The 14,720-nt window shown below is 31.2% G+C and overlaps 1 pseudogene; it reads right to left on the bottom strand.

The window, feature by feature from the left end:
• Positions 5,009-13,467, bottom strand: LOC109706912 (annotated as a pseudogene).

Raw genomic sequence — 14,720 nt, 5'->3', positions numbered from 1 at the left:
ATTATTTTATTATTGACATATATAATTAAAAAAAAATAATTATCTATATATATCTCTGAAAATTTTGAAAATATTTTATTTACCTTTTTTTTTCTTTCCATTATACCCCTTATATATTTTTTCGTTATTTCAAAATATCCTTACTGTTACCATTTCATCCAAAATTTTTAACTATCATCTTCTTTTTTTATATCATCACAAATAATATAAGAGAAATAAAAATAGCAAGTTACCTAATTCATTAATTAGGATTAAGTATTTTACTTATGGTTAACTATATATATTTTTCTAACAAATCTAAGAATATATTTAAAAATGTTAGAACTTTTGTAGAGATAAATATAAAAAAAGTTGAACTTTATAGAAATATATTTAACACTTGATATGTTTACAGAAAGTTATATGTAATTAATCCTTAAATTTATCGTAACTGAGTTATTATAATATACGTAGACTTCGTTTGGAATTGCAGAGAGATTGCGTTACATGCGATGAGAAAGTATAATGAAAAAATACTCTATGCGTAATATTATGTTCCGCATATCGCGATGAGTCGGTTACGATATATTTTCTACAATACTATCGAAAAATACAGAAATACGTGCCTATCTATTTTTATCCCAACTCTATTTTATCAAATAGAGTTAAATCAGAGCCTTAATACCAAACTAAGCTATAATACGATATTATGTATGAAAATTAATAAAATATTTTTTAATTATAATTTTTAAGTGTACATAATTAATGCATGAGAGTCTAAAAATAGACGTACATAAATTTCCTTAGCTATCACGAGTGATTTTTCTTTTTCTGTTTTTTGCATGTAAGGCCCAAAAAATATGTATAAAAAATAACAAAATAAAGTTGTGGCATATATTCTATCAAGCTACGTGGCTTCTAACAAGACTTATAAAATGAAAGTTTAGACTAGAATATTTTTAGAAATAAATAAAAACTTATGTCGTTTGAGACTATAGTAAATTCAAATATAATTTAAATTATTTAAAATATTTTTAAAATTAAATTTTAGGATTTCACGATATCATTTGTCTGAGTGACCAAATGATCGTAAATTCACTCTATATTAGCCTTAAAAATTCAAAATAATGCCGTATAATTGGGAAATTTGAAAACTAAATTATTCAAAAAATTTAGATCAAATTTGATAATATCGATCACCGATTAAAGTAATGGAGAAGTAAACGATTTCGTTTACTTCTAAAAGCATCTATTTCTATTGATATATATATATATATATATTAAAGTGCGTGGAGCACTCTTCTTTTGATCACTGACTAAACGATGTCGAAAAATTATAAAATTTAGTTTCTAAATACTTTCAACAGTATAGATCAAGTCTAACAGAGTCGATCGTCGATTTGAAAATCGCATCATTAAAAATAATTTGATCGCACGGAGGACTCCGTGCTACCGATAGTATACCAGCCCCACTCTCTCTCTCTCTCTCTCTCTCTCTCTCTCTATATATATATATATATATATATATGAAGAGAGATTTAATTTACAGATAAAATGATAATTACAATAGCCAGAAAGGATTAATAATTAAGAACGTGCCGTGTCAGCTTTTGTATTGAATTTGAGTGAGACCCAAATATAATGTTGGATGTGGATTTTGGTGAGCATTAATTAATGAAGATTCACTAAAATGATTTAAAATGAGTGAGACCCAAGGGAACTTGAATTTAACTCTCGAAGAATATTTGAAAATTTTTAAAATTTTAAAAGAGTATTTTCAATATTAGTCTTATAAAATTCGTGAATAAAAAAATTTAAATTTTTTTAGAAATATATAAATAATTGCTCCTAATTTTTAAAAATAAACTTAACGAAAAATATGAAGCAACCCGAAATCTCATATACCAATAATTAAATTCTCAGCCAATTATACTAGTCGTTAATTCTTTTTTAAAAAAAAATTTTAGTAATTTTTTAACAAAAAATTACTAATATTAGTAATTTTTTAGTAATATTATTAATTAGATGCCATCTCAGAATCTTTCTCCATAATTAATAGTAATTTTTTAACAAAAAAGCTAAGCACCCAATTAATAGAGTAGATAATAATTTTTTTTTAAGATTATCTAATCAATAGGTTCCAGAATCTTTCCCCATAATAATTATAACCTTTTTGTTTTTTTTCAATAAAGGCGTGGACTCGAGCACCCCACTAATAAATTAGATGGGCATTGATTACAATTAAATTAACTACGTGACAATTTCTTTTTTTTTTTGGTTTTTTTTTTGCTTATATATGTGTCCCACTCTCAAACCTTCCTTATAATATATAATTAATTAGTCACTATCATTTTTTAATTTTTAATTTCTTCGATGGACATGGTGACAAATTTATCTGTGCTATAATAATACGATCACATGTCTTAAAAAATATATATTATTTTTTTTATTACTATTATTAACAATATTAGTTAGAGAACTTCGTAAAGCTGATGGAGTATTATTAACTATAATACATTTTAGGCTACATATATATAGCATTAACTTTTCACCTTAATTTAGTTTTCTTTTAATTTCTTATAAGAACGTGCACGTTACGTCCATTTCTCGCGTGATTACGATTAATTATGCGCATTAATTAATTTAGTGTTATCACAAATTATCTATAATAACACTACTCAAGTAGCATTAATTTAAACGAACCGTAACAAGAAATATATTTTATTTATGTAATGTGTAAAATACTGAGTTACTAATTATATCGTTGATTAGAAAACTTTTACATTCATAAAAAAAAAAAAACTTTGCAATTGTTTGGTTAAAGCAATTACAATTACATGAAGATCTAAATACATTATTTAATTAGTTTGGTATATTTATGTTATAAGTACACGATTGTTTGGTTAATTAAATATATATGATCTAAAAAGTCTAAGAATTTAAATTATATTTGATGAATTAATTTTGAAATTTCTATTTAGGCATGTGGTATATGTACAAATATGTACTTAGTATAAAGAATGTTTAATAGGATGCACTCATAATTTCAAAACAGAGAAAAAATCTTTGCTTGCGCTTAGTGCATACCAATGCTCCATACACTATACAGAATATTAGAATGTTAAGAAAGTAACCAATCATCGATTTAAATCACCCCTTCGATCTTTCGTAATGAGCTCTCAATTAGATCGATTATCTATAGAGAACCAGTAATTAATCTGCTCTGATACTAATTACTGAAAGCGCTAAATAAAGTTTTTACCATAATCCTGTCTCCGTATTAAAATTATGTACAACCACAAAAAAGAAAAACAAAGAAGAAAAGAAATTACAAAAGATGAAAAAAAAATTTCGAGAGCATCGTTCTGTTCGAAGCGTTATTTTCTCTGATACTAATTATTTAATATTTAATAAAATATTAAAATAGAATAATAGGGTAAAGGTACAGAGAAATTTTTTATCAATCAGAATCTCAGTTGTGAATTTATGATGGCTTCAGGGTTGGAATAAGATAACCAATCAATTCTAACCATGTGGACTTTAAACATGATTATTATAAATGTGATGTGGATAATTAAATCTTATTGTTACTGAAACTTTGAGTTAAATTCTAATAAAATTTGGATTATTACTTTGTCACTTTCTAAATCTTTATCACCTTTCTCTCGTCTTGTATAAATCCGTAACTAACACAGATGCGACAAGGCACTTTGATGTAAGCTATATCTAACATAGTCTCATTAGAGTTCAATTAGGATTAGTACTCTAATCCAAATTAATCTCTTAAATACTTAAATCTCAATCTATATTTTTCTACTAATCTAATTAGACTTTTATTAATATATATTTTAGATAACTACAATCTAATCAAATCCTAATATCGTCACCTTTGTTTTGATATATATATATATTTTGGCAAAATTATAACTCCCAGGTGGAAACTGATTTTGATTATAATATATGAGGCCTACATGTTAGTAATAATATATTGGCTTAATTATTTTGGGCCGGTGGTTTAGACCTAACGAATTATTGTTATTAACGGATTAGGTCATAACGATTATAACCCAACTCTTCCTAATAGTAGTATATATCTATGAATTGGGGGATTCTCTATTTCGCATTTGAGTTGCTTTTTTTCTTTTGTTTTTTTTTTTGACAAGAAAATTTATAGGTAAAATCGAATATAAACTTGGGAAAAATATTGAGGCATGCATCCACACAACACAAAAGAGAATATACAAATGAAAATCCAAAAAACACATAAAAAAAATAAGGAGAGTGTATTATAAACTAACACCACAATTATTGTTTAGTAAATAAATTTACAATCCAAATCAATAAAAAAATATAGCTACTAGTAGGCCTGAGCAAATTCGTCCGGACTTTACCTGATCTGATCATCTCAACCTAATTTTTGATAGAAATAGCTGCACACTGGGCTGTAGAGCTATCGCTCTCCTCTTCCCAGGCTAGGGTTTTAAGTCCAATCATTTAGATCATTTAGTTAGCGCGATTTTCATCGACATATATTGCTATCAATCTAGTCCTCTTTACCGAATTATTAGCGAGTTAAGCCAACCGAGGCCGGAGCTTTTCGTTTTTTTCGGTTAACCTAGTCCGAGACATGATTTCTCAATTTGACACGCTCCGATACGATCCGACTTAGATCATTTTGGACCGAGATCGTTGTAACGTATTTGTAGTTATTCCAATTCGAACATGCCCAGAACAGCCTGGTCCAAAATCCAACTTTGGATGTTGTTTGTTGCGCTCTCTCGATGTGGGTGAGGCTTCTGCTCGGTATCGAAAAGAAAACATTATAATCTCATTATTCGACGGTGAAACGTGCTTCACTAAAAATATCGAATAACAAATATATTCCTACAAAGTTTAAGCTATCAGATTCATTCATTCACAACTTTTTAAAAGAAATAATACGATGCTAGTGTATGTTCTTTAATTTTTAGTTCTAAAATTCATGTATTTGGAATGGCTGAATCTATTTTTTAAGCTTTATACTTTTGTAAATACTCACAAATAAAAGTGTAACCATTTACTGTAAAATTATTACAAAGCATATCAGTTCTCTAAAAGATCACAAAAACAGTAAAAGTTGCCCCAAGTACATGACTAAAACCCCAAGTTTACATGATCAGCAATCAATCGACAGCGCCGACCGGTCTCGATTGAGAGCAACTTGAAATAGAAACACCTACCGCATACGTGGCTGATCACGCATCGCGAGGCAACGCACGATTGCGCCTCGTGATTCACTACTATATAAATTTGTAGGAGCGGCTCAAATTGTAGTAGTAGTTTGAGATCGCGCTCGTGTAATTCTTTCACAATTCGAACTTTACCCCTCTATACAAGCAGGCTCCTCATAGAATATCTTTTTGAACAGCCTCATGCTCTCATTCTCCAGCCCCAGTATAACTGAGACTCCCCCCTCGTTTCCGGGGGTGCTCATCAAGTAGACATACCCGCTACCGTACATCTGCGCCCGCGACATGAACTCCGGCTCCCCCCACCCGAAGTCGGCGTCGTGCATCGGCATCCCGAGCCAGCTGATCGCGCACAGGCTCGTCCGCGGCAGCGACAGGGTGTTCGCGTCCGCCGTGTCAAGGTGGTCGATGAACGACCGCACGTAGTCGTCGTTCACGCGGTCGACCGCGTTCTGGATCGTCTCGGCGATATCGGCGAAGCTGCTCGATATGAGCTCGTCGACGGTCAGGACGGCCTTCGTGCGGATCCCCGCGTTGCCGATGTACCTGTCGAATATAAAATNGGCAGCGCCCCCCGCCGCGACAGGGTGTTCGCGTCCGCCGTGTCAAGGTGGTCGATGAACGACCGCACGTAGTCGTCGTTCACGCGGTCGACCGCGTTCTGGATCGTCTCGGCGATATCGGCGAAGCTGCTCGATATGAGCTCGTCGACGGTCAGGACGGCCTTCGTGCGGATCCCCGCGTTGCCGATGTACCTGTCGAATATAAAATATTAAAGCACTATTCTCTAGAGACGAGAGATCTAAAGTTTATGTATTCAGCCTATCAAAGTATTTTGAGTCTAAGACAAAAGGAGTGATGAATATAAAATACCCTGCGGGGAGTGGTGGGACGAGACGTGCGCGGACGTCGACGGGGAGGTATAACTCGGTTTGGACATCGCCCGCGAGGCCGCGGGCGATGCAGGCGCAGCGCCACACGTGGGCGACGACGGCGCGGAACGTGGAGACCCGCGGGGTGGCGGGGCCGGTCGCGGAGCCGCACCGCGACTTGAGGGACTGGAGCTGGGACTTGGAGAGCGCGAGGTGGGCCGTGACGACCGGCGACACAATAGCGGCGGCGGCGGCGGTGTTGTCATTGTTGGCGTTGCTGTCGGAGAAGGCGGTGGAGTCGGAGTGGTCGAAGAGGACGGAGGGCGGGGAGCGGGCACGGAGGAGGGTGCGGTCGAAGAAGGGCGGGGGCAGGGAGGCGAGGTCGGCCCCGCGGGCGATGCGGGAGAAGGTTTGGATGAAGAGGGATGCGCCGCGGCCGTCGAAGGCCAGGTGGTGGATGGCAAAGCCTAGTGCCATGCCCCCGCACTTCAGGAATGTCACCTGAGTGCACAAAACAGTTATTCTAGTTAGTTAAGTTAAAAATTTTATTCTAATTTTTTTTAAAAAAAATGACCAACAAAATGAGGCCAAATTCAGGCCCATAAAAATCGGCCCACTAAGATTTAGCCTGTGTTTGTTTATAGTGTATATAATAGCAAAAAGAGATCCCTAACTCAATTATCTATTATATAAATAGAGTTTGACTGGACTACTATCGATAGTAAACTGCTCGGTTTACTACCGATTTGTTTTTGATGATAGAGCTTCCAAATCGACGATCGGCACCGTTGAACATGATCTAGACCATTTAAATTATCTAGAAATCAAATTTCATAATTTTTTGGCATCACTAACTGAACGATCAAAGGGTCACAAAATCTATAATTTTAATGGCCGATATGGTGCGTTTGCTCGTTTAACGGTATAGAAGAGTTCAAATCAATTAAATTTTTGTTAAAAAATTCTTTAAACTATTTAAAATAAGATCTAGACTCTAGATCTCAAATATAAAAATTGTATCATCACTTTTTAAAGGATATTTATTTCCAGCCATTCATTTTTCTGTTCACTTGATGGACAAGAGAACAATATCGAAAATGTGTAAAATTTGATTTCTAGATAGTTTAAATAGTTTAGATCATATTTAACGGTGTCGATCATCAATTTGGAAGCTCTATCATCGAAAACAAATTGGTAGTAAACCGAGCCGTTTACTACCGATAGTATTCTAGCAAAACTCTATATAAATATATATATATATAGAGTCGGAATGAAATACTTTTAATAGTATCCGGCTAATGAATCATATCTAGTTTTAACCCTTGGATAAAAAATTATAGGATTGGAATGATAATGATCTCCACGATTTAGTGGATGGTCGATAAAATACAACAATCTAAAGGGTGGAATTAATTAAAGGATAAATCTAATTGTGAAAAACTGGATCGCAGCTACAACTTGATACTATTAAAGAGTATTCCAACCCAATTCTCTCTCTCTATATATACGTAAAAAGAGTCCGACTCATATCATTTTTGTACTCATAAGTTATTTTTAATAGTACAACTTCCGAATCAACAATTTATACTGTTAAATATAATTTAGAGAATCAATAACTTCGATTATGAATTGAAGAACCCTATAAACTATTTGTGCGGGTCGTTCGATTTAATCGTTCATTTTATATCCGCTCGCTACACTTTATTTTAGCTTCAAAATTTTATAAAATTTGATTTCTGAGCATTTTATTTTCTTAATTATGTTTAACAGTATAGATTGTGGATTTGAAAACTCTACCACAAAAAACGACTTATAAATATCAAAACCTCTATACTCTATGTCTCTGTACATATATAAGGTGACTTCATGGTTGTTAGGTTTAAATTAGTATATATGTACACGATTGTGTACTAATAATCATTAAAAAATATATATTTGATTTCAATAAATTAAAAATGTGATGTATCTAATAAATTACTTACTTTAATAAACTTATAGTTACGAGAGTTGCAAAAAATATATTAACTAGACTTATAGAAATAAACGACTGATTTAAATTTTAGAGTCAAAGTTTCGTCGACTGACTCAGATCAAATAAATTGAAAAACTGTATAGTAAAATTAAAATTTTAAAAGATTGACTGGCCAAATATAAATAGTCCATAGTTCAGATAAATTTTATATATATTTTACCTTAAATAATTTCTCTATATTTTTAGTTAAAAAAAAAGTAAAAATGAAGAGGTCTATTTCAAAATGGCATATAGTGGAGGAGATCTCCATACATTTAAACTTGTAATGAGATGTACAAATAGTACCTTTTTATTTATTATTTCTCGTGGAATCATTGAGCATAAAATATTATAAAAATGAATGGTATATCATTAGGCCAAGAAATAAAATAAAACTTTGGGGGAGCATCTAGAAGCTATCTCATGGAATGATGTGACATTCAATCAATGAAAGATACCACAATATAAATGAGTGTGTCCCCACTTGTCCACTTGTCCCTCTATCCCAAAAATAGGTGGTAATAAGAAAAGCGCACTTTCGCAGTTAAAAGCTCAGTTACAACGCTCACGAATTTCGATCTGATTAAATTTATCTAAGCATTATATCTATTATTAAATTTTTTATCGTTGGATTTGTTATGAACCGCAATTCTACTCAACTTATTAGTTCTCTCTCCTTATCATCATAAAAAAAAGAAATTGAAACTATTTTAATCAATAATAAATTACCAATAATTATTTAACTTTTTTATTGCATTAATTACATTAAAATTGTACGGTTCATTTCTAAATTATAGACTAGTTTGATATAATTATTTAATTTTTTAAAATTTTAATTTTAACACAAAGTCTTTCAGTTTGTTTGATTCAAGCCATCTGATGACTTTTTCGATACAAAATTTATAATTACATAATTACATAAAGTATACTTATTAGATCTGTAGAGACAAACAATATATTTAAATTTTAAAGTTGAAAAGTCATTAACTGATTCAAATTTAGGAGATTAAAAAATTAAATAACAAAATTGAAATTTTTAACAATTTAGTCATATGAAAATAAGAGATAGTTGAGGGTGAGCACAATAGATTTTTATCTTATTTTTATTTACTATATTAAATGATAAAAATAGGCATTACTAAACTATCATTTTCTCTATACATTGTACCCAAAGAATATGCTCTATTCAATTATGAAGCATTAAAATGTTTCAACTTAGCTCAACTATTCTTATAAGTTTATAAATATTTTAATTTAGATTATTGTTTGGAGTTGACTTTAAAGATTAAACAAGAAGAGTATATTATAAAGTCCCAAAACTCCATGTATACATATATTCCAATGTACAACTTTAATTACAATTATCACAACTTTAGTTTATATACAATTTTATATATTTCAAACCATTTTTATTTAAAGATAAAAATAATATCCTAATTAAAAAATGAATATTTCTGAAAACACCAATATATTTATTGTATATATGCTCTTCCTTTTTATTAAGTAATTACTAAGAAATCAAATTCTAATACAACACACTTTATTCCCTCTTTGTTGGTGACAAAATATTCCCATATAAAAGATATTATTATTCTTCTATGCATAGATGAGTACTTAAAAAATTAATTACTTTATATAATATCAGAATAAAAATTTCTAAATTTAAAAGTTTAAGATTCTCGTTTAAATAATTTAAAAGAAACATGTCCACACTACTGATTCAAAGTTATAAATTTCAACCTTCCTTTTTATTTTTTATTTTTTTTTGTTTTTGAATATGTTAAGATTATTTTTAAATTATTTCTAATTAATGCTTATTAAAGTAGAGATTAATTATAAAGTCATTTTGGTGTATTCAACTCAAATTAGCAACACTAATACGTACTCAGATTCGAGATCTCATTAATTAATCCTTCATTAGTTAATTAAACCCTGCACTAGTCAATTAAATCATACACTAATAAAAATGCTATAAGAGAAAAGTCTAGGGGGAATTGTATTCTTCCACTAACTTGTTTCAAACGTTATCTTATAAAAGAGAAAAATAAAAATAAACAATTTAATCAAGCTTCTTAAACAAGTTCTCTTTTATTTTTATAATAACAATATTTTTTTAAAAAATAAACAACATTATAAGCTCCCTAAACCCCAAAAATTTTTTTAAAAAAACTCTAATATGAAACTCCTAATTTATTTTATTTTATACAGAAACTCTAATATGAAACTCCTAATATAATTATAATAAAAATTACAAAAAAAAGTTTTTATAAATGCTTTTAAATAAAAAATTGCTTTTCCAAATCGCTATTTCTATAAATGAAAAAAAAAAAGAGCATTTTGTATGAATTATCATTTGGGACCTAAAACGACCAAATTAATTTGCTAGTTAAAGTAATTAATCCTTTCCAATTAAGTCAATGATGTAACATGGCTAACTATCATTATAAAGTATAAACACCCAAGCATTCATTAAACAAAACCCAAAATAAAATATTAAAATTAGAAAATGCTAATCGAACATACAAAATACGGAGTAATATCATTAAATTTCTAGAGCTAAAACGCAATTTATGCTAATTAATTCTAAGCAAAAAAATTATTCTACTAAACACCCCCAAATCAATAAAATATAGAATATTTAGGTCAAAAATTAAAAACAAATTATAGAACAGTAATAATAAATCTAAGGGCAAAATATATATGGATGGTCCTTGCATATTTGTCCACGTGGCAAGTTAGTCTCCATACTTTTTAATTTACTCACTTGAGTACTTCTTAGAAAAAGGACATTATAAAAGTGTACTAAAAAAATAAATTATTTTCAATGAAAGGCTACAAATTAATTGGTTATTTTATAAAAAATTAGAATTTTTTCCCCAAATATTTATCATGCTTGTAGGGGGAACCTTAAATCCTTGACCTCTTATTTAAAAAAAAAACTCTATTATTAAAAATAATAAGGAAAAAAACTTTAAATATCACTTCTATGTTTCGTTCTTTCTCACTTTGGTATCCTATAATTTAAAATGTATCACCTTTATACCCTACGATTTTATTTTTCTCTTTTTATTATCTCCTTTCAGTAATTTTTTTTGTTAAATTAGTGACAAAGTTAAAACTAAAGAATAATAAAGCAAATATTTGATAAACTATATGTGAAATATTTGAAATTTTTGTATATAATTTAACGAAAAATTAACGGAAGGACTGACGAAAATAAAAAAAAAAAAACTACATAATACTAAATTAATACACTTTTAACCACATAATGCTAAAATAAAAAAATACAAAATTATAGGAATAATATTTAAAGTTTACCCAAATAATAAATCACTAGACCATAGTTAGTTAATTCGGATTCAGCAAAAATTCGGTACGGGTATAATTCGGATAAAATTCGTCTTCTAATTTTTAAATTTGTTGAAAAATACGGCTAAAAAACGGATTCGTCAATTATTCGGACACGTGATTTATACGGATATTATACGTTCATCAATTAAAAATTCGGGATAAAAAATTCGGCTATTAAATTAAACTTTTTTTCTCTCAAAATTTATGCTATTAGCATAAATATTCATATTTCCTAAGAATATAAGAAAAAAGAACTACAAATTAAGCTAATTAAGTAAAAAAATAGCAAACTATATTATACCTCAAAATAAATAATAAATTAAGTAAATAAAAGATTAAAATAATACATAAGAGATTAAATTTTTTTGATAGTGATTTTTTTTTGTTGGGGGGGGGGGACACGGGCCCTTTTTTTGGGCGAATAATTCGCCGCGAATAATTCGCAAATAGGTTTTTTTTCCCCCAAAAAATACATTTTTTTTGCGAATTTTCCAGGAAAATACGAATTCAATAGTTTAATTCATTTTCTCAAAAATTGGCGAACAATTCGCGAATTAACTAACACTGCACTAGACTAGCCAGTAGTTAGTTATTAGATTATTTTACATTTAAGAACTAAATACAAAAACCAAACCACAAAATAGAGACAGTGCGAAAACTATTTATATAGTTTATCCTATAAATATAGGACAAAAAAAAAAAAAAAGTGTAAATCAATTGAGAGAGAGAGAGAGAGCTAGTATTGCCTAGGACAGTTGGCAGGTATTAAATAAGAAACTTTTCTTTCTACATTTCCAACCACTATTCAATTTTTTAAAAAATTTGCACTTCTATTTTTAAAATATTCTTCTAAACTCTAAATTTTACTAACAAATTTTAAAATTTTGAAGATATTTGAACAAATTTTAAAAAATTAACAAAGGGCACTTTAATTCCCACTTCGAGCTGAACAAGGGCATAAAATTCCAAACTTAGCTTTATCAGATTAGCTAAATATGACTAATATCTAAATTTTAAAAATATTTTATAATATATTTTTTACGGACCAAAATATTATTATTATTATTATTATTAGAGTCCGGTTAGGATACTATCGATAGCACTAAGGGTCCGATGCTATCGAGTTTTCCACCATTATATTTAATGATTTGGTTATTTTTATCCGTTAGATTATATTATTCAACCAACCACTCACTAACCCTAGAGGGCACACATCATTCTAACCGCATATTTTTCAATTCAAGTGCTAAAAAATTAATAGTAATAATAATTTGGCGCTATTGATAGTATTCCAGCCTATTTCTTATTATTATTATTATTATAAATTTTTACAAATATTTTCAAATATTCGGAAAGATCTAGAATCCCAATAGTAATAAAAATAATAATAATAATAATTAATAATAATGAGAGAGAGAGAGAGAGAGAGAAGGGGAGGAACCTGAAGCATAAGCAAAGGGCAGGGGGGATCGGCGGAGTCGGCGGGGGGGACGAAGCGCCGGCGAAGGTCCGGCGAGGGGGCGAAGTCGCGGGCGAACTCGTCGGCGGTCGAATCGGACCGGGCGGCGGAAAAAGCCGCGCCCTCGCCGGTGCACTCGATCCGGACCCGGCCGGACCGGTCCGCCCCGAGCCGGCCGGCCAGCGGGTAGAACCGGACCAGCGCCCGGCCCAGCGCCGCCTTCAGCGCCGCCACCGCCTCCCCGGCCGGCCCGGCCGGACCGGACCGGTAGAAGTAGACCGTTGGCGTGAACCCACGCGCCGCCACCGAGTCCAGGTTCGACACCCACAGAGCGTGCCGCGGCGTCTCCTCGCTCGGACCCACCACGCACGATTCGAACACCTCCCCCATTTCTCTCCCTCTCTCTCTCTCTCTCTCTCTCTCTAAAAATATATATATGTGGGGAGAAATGGATGGAGCGAGCTTCGAGGAAATTTTAATGGCGGCGAGAACGAGAACGAGGGAAAGCGAAAAGTATAGCTAAAACTACTGAGTCATTGTCCCAATTGGATATCATATATGTATGTATATATATATATACGAAAGGGGGAGGAAGATGACAAGGTATTTTTCACTGAACCTGGTGTATGCGCGCATTTCGTGGACTACTGTACGTGTCCAGTTTTCATTCATCTCAGCGAGCTGACCATGAGCTAATTGGGACCACTGCATTTTCGTTTGTTTATTAAAAAGGAAACTTCAAATACCCTCGTGGTTTCGCACTTTCTCATTTTTAGTATTCCGTGGTTTAAAGTTTATCAAGTTAGTATCATGTAGTTTCGCACTTTCTCACTTTAGTATCTTGTGGTTTCAAGTATATTAAGTTAGTACTTTGTGGGTTAATATCTTATAGTTTCGTATTTTCTCATTTTAGTACCCTGTGGTTTAATATTCATTAAATTATATACCCTAAAATTAATAATAAAAGGAGAAAATTGAAACAACTGGATACTAACTTGATAGAAAAATAAAACCACATGATACTTACTAATTTAATACACTTGAAAACACAGAGTACTAAAATGAGAAAGTGCGAAACCACAGGGTACTAACTTGATACACTTTAAACCATAGGGTACTAAAATGAGAAAGTGCGAAATCCCGGGAGGGTGTTTGAAAATTTTCCTTTATTAAATGAGCTAAACACAAACTGATCCTTTAAAGCATGATTTCAAAAATACAAATTATGTTCGGTTTGAGATGGCTTACAAGCAACAAGTGAAATTATCAATTTTATTGCTGAATAAAAAATTAAAAATTTTAATTTTAATTTAATAATTTTAATTTATAAAATATAGATCTTCTTATTATTTGATTGGCCTAAAATCTAAATTATATATATATATATATATATATGAATTGTGTTTCTATGCTTTTAAAAATGACTAGTTATTAATACTTGTAGGCTTTCGGTCCTTGAATTAAGGAAAGTAGGTTAGGATGATAATTTTTTTAAAAATTAATTGAGTGGGTGATTGATTGAATAATATGATTTAATCGGTAAAAATGATCAAAAGAGTAAATTTAATAGTGGGAAACGTATAAGCACTAAGTATTTAGTGCTTTTCATATTCAGCCTGTTAAAATTTCGAGCTGAAAAAATTTCGAGCTAAAAAATTTAGGTCGTGTATTTATAAAATATTTAAACAAATATCTCTACACTCCGTTTGAATCGAATATAAAGAGGGATAAAGGTATAAAAGGGGGATAAGAGGGCTATTCCCTTTATACCCAAACAAGAAATGTTTATGGTGGGAACTATTGATCCCACCTCTTAAGAG

The sequence above is a fragment of the Ananas comosus genome, linkage group 2 (genome assembly GCF_001540865.1).
Source record: "Ananas comosus cultivar F153 linkage group 2, ASM154086v1, whole genome shotgun sequence".
Taxonomy (NCBI): Eukaryota; Viridiplantae; Streptophyta; class Magnoliopsida; order Poales; family Bromeliaceae; genus Ananas; species Ananas comosus.
Note: the sequence above shows the minus strand (reverse complement) of the source record. Positions and strands in the feature narration are given on the sequence as shown.